At 50.6% G+C, this 3,142-nt stretch overlaps 2 non-coding genes across 2 annotated transcripts; one reads left to right on the top strand and one right to left on the bottom strand.

The window, feature by feature from the left end:
* Positions 1-205: 205 nt before the first annotated feature.
* Positions 206-287, bottom strand: TRNAS-UGA (transfer RNA serine (anticodon UGA)). Its single transcript has one exon. It is a non-coding gene; the product is annotated as a tRNA-Ser (tRNA).
* Positions 288-3,060: 2,773 nt separating this feature from the next.
* Positions 3,061-3,142, top strand: TRNAS-AGA (transfer RNA serine (anticodon AGA)). Its single transcript has one exon. It is a non-coding gene; the product is annotated as a tRNA-Ser (tRNA).

Genomic DNA, 3,142 nt, shown 5'->3' with positions numbered 1-3,142 from the left:
AGAGTCTGTGATCTGAGGCATCTAATGAAGTCAGGTGAACTGCCCTGCGTGGCTTCCCAATTTTGAAGGGTGACTCCCGCACTTGAGAAAGCAGCGTCTTCGGACAGGGGAAGGCGTGGCTATCCGTATCTGCAGGTGCAGGTGGAGGATACGCGTTGGGGGAACGATCTGGGTTGTGGGAACTTGGGTTGGTTCCTGGCAAAACCGTAGTCGGCAGGATTCGAACCTGCGCGGGGAGACCCCAATGGATTTCAAGTCCATCGCCTTAACCACTCGGCCACGACTACCTGCTCGCCGCCGCCCCACAGCTGGGGTGAACCACTGGGGGACGCGTGGAGTGTCGCCCGTGGTAGGTCCGGGCTCTCCGTGGAGAACGCAGGAGCCCATCTCGAGCAAATCCAGGACAGGCGGGACGGAAGACTCGAACGGCAAGTGCCCTGGGCGCTGGGGCTCGTCCCCTGCCTGCGGCCATCCGCGGACCCCACGGTCACGCCTCGTGCTAGGGAACCCGTGGAAGGCGAGCCCGGCTGAAAGCGCGCCCTGAACGACGTCGAGGTGGCAAACGCCAGCGGGAGAGGCACGGAAATGCAGGGGTCGTGGGTAATTACTTACGGGGCTAAAATCTAAATCAGGACCCTCTTCGGTGGCATTCCTGGGGCGGAGAGGGAGGCGGGGGCCTAGTTTCCGCCCCGACTGCAACAGCCGGGGCGGGGAGGTCGGGGACCCCTCAGGGACAGGAGGGGACGCGAGGTGGCTCCCCGCCCGGGAAAGGCGCGCTCCGAGCACACGCGGTCTCCAAGGCCCCGCGCTCGGCCCCGCGCAGCACAGAGAGGCGCAAAAAGGAGATGAAAACGCGCAAATGTTGGAATAAATCTAGCCAAATTAATAGGGCCCATTCTGGGGTCAGAGACTCTCTGGTTTACCAGACTGGGATAAGGAGGGCAGCATTCGGACCAGATCCCGTTTTATGGAAGTGTCAGAAACCCTAAAACCACGGACTTCTCTCTGCATTCTAGGAACGGAAGTGCGTTCCCAGGGCATACACTAGTAGATTTAGACAGAATCTCACATACAAAAGGAGTGTGACCTCCAGGGTCGAGCCCGAATATGCTCCTCTGAGAGTTAAAACTCTCTCACATCTGTTTTCCTTTAGGATAAGGTGACAATAATGTTCCCCTCACCGTATTCTAGTCATTTTTATTTGGTCTTACTACCATGGCACTTGCTATACACCCCCATTTAGGCTCATAAAGGGTTTGTAACACTTAACGCGGTAAATTTATTTTGAACTTTATTGTCCTTGAGCAGTCTTATCCAAATATTGTCCCCGACCAGCAGCGTGTGCACCATCGGAGATCCCTTGAGAAATGCAAGTTCTCCGGCGGAGTTCAGATCGACAGAATCGGAACCGGGAGCATGGGAACGGGGAGCATGGGAACGGGGAGATCCAGCAATTTGTTATAGCAGGAAGCCCACCAGGGGGTTCTGATGCTCACTGAAGTTTGAGAAGTCCTCTCCTAGGGAAATATTCTTAACAAAGAAAACCATGTATTGCACAAAAATTTTTGCATTTCTCATTGTGATGGTTTAAGTAATATATTAAAAATGGATGAATGTTTAAGTATTTTTGCTTCATCTGCCACTAAAATGAGATTTGGGAGGATTCTGTAATCATTCTGGGAAAATGTTTATGATATAATATTCACCGACATAGTAGTATGAGCATGACTTTGAGGAGGCAAACTTTTTGCATGTGAAATACTGAGAGGAAGGAAGGAATACTTCAAATGTTTCTAGTGTTGGTTTCTGGGTTGTGGAGTTATGACTTAATGTTTTTGTTTACTACAGTGTGAAGTAATCAAGTCTTATAAGTGAATAGCAGAACAATGCATTTTATTGATTTATTTAATGATGTTACCCAAGAGTTGACATTTGCTTCAAATGGTTCTTGGATTAATGTCTGTCTTGTTCAGTGCGCTCCACAGTGAAAGCACTCACCTTGAACTTGTTTCTCAAATAATCAATGTCAGTCAGCAATTGGCAAAATTAATGACAAAATTTCCAGCCCTTCTTGCTTTCTGACGTTTAACTGGGTTTAAAAAAATAATTTGAGGAAAGAACACTGAGATAGAGAAGTTTCATAAGTCTTTAACATTTGTGATATAAATCTTCATATTTTTTTTTTAAAGATTTTATTTATTTATTTGACAGAGAGAGAGAGACAGCGAGAGAGGGAACACAAGCAGGGGGAGTGGGAGAGGGAGAAGCAGGCTTCCCGCCGAGCAGGGAGCCCGATGCGGGGCTCGATCCCAGGACCCTGGGACCACGACCTGAGCAGAAGGCAGACGCTTAACGACTGAGCCACCCAGGCGCCCTAAATCTTCATATTTTTAAGGTTTGGGGAACTGTTTTATTTGAGGTCTGTTCCATAGTTATTCCTGCATATGGATGCAGAAAAAAGAAGTTTTGAAATAGGTGGGACAATCTTTCAAATCAAATGGTTGTGAGTTTTCTAAAAGACTATACTGCAAGATCTTCCACTAGGTGAATTACTCAAAACTTATTTTTTCTTTTTTTAACTTAAAATTTTTTATTTAAATTCAGTTGAGTTAACATATAGTGTCTTATTAGTTTCAGAGGTAGAGTTTAGTGACTCATCAGTTGCCTAGAACACCCAGTGCTCATCACATCATGTGCCCTCTCCCCTTAATGCCCATCCTGCACTTACCCCTTGCCCCCACCCAACCGAAAACTGATTCTGAAAATCGATGGTCACTTGGAGCAGGTGTTCACATCGGCGCTGCCCTCACGGTTCGGCCGCGAACGCCAGAGCCCGTGTCCGCGAGCCGGGTGTCGCCTGCGTCCCCGTCGGAAGCGGCCCAGCACGAAGCTGGGCTCCCGGGAGGCCTCCTGCTCCGGCCCCTCCAGCAGGCCATCGGAGGAAGGCGTCCCTCTGGCCGCAGCAGCGCGCCCTGCGCCCGGGTGAGTCCGACGGCGCTCGGGGGGAGAGCCCGCGGCCTTCGCGAGGGGCTCTTGGCTGACGGGCGCGCCGGCTCGCACGTAGTCGTGGCCGAGTGGTTAAGGCGATGGACTAGAAATCCATTGGGGTCTCCCCGCGCAGGTTCGAATCCTGCCGACTACG

The sequence above is a fragment of the Halichoerus grypus genome, chromosome 9 (genome assembly GCF_964656455.1).
Source record: "Halichoerus grypus chromosome 9, mHalGry1.hap1.1, whole genome shotgun sequence".
NCBI classification, from domain to species: Eukaryota; Metazoa; Chordata; class Mammalia; order Carnivora; family Phocidae; genus Halichoerus; species Halichoerus grypus.
This window is presented reverse-complemented; position numbering and strand designations above follow the sequence as displayed.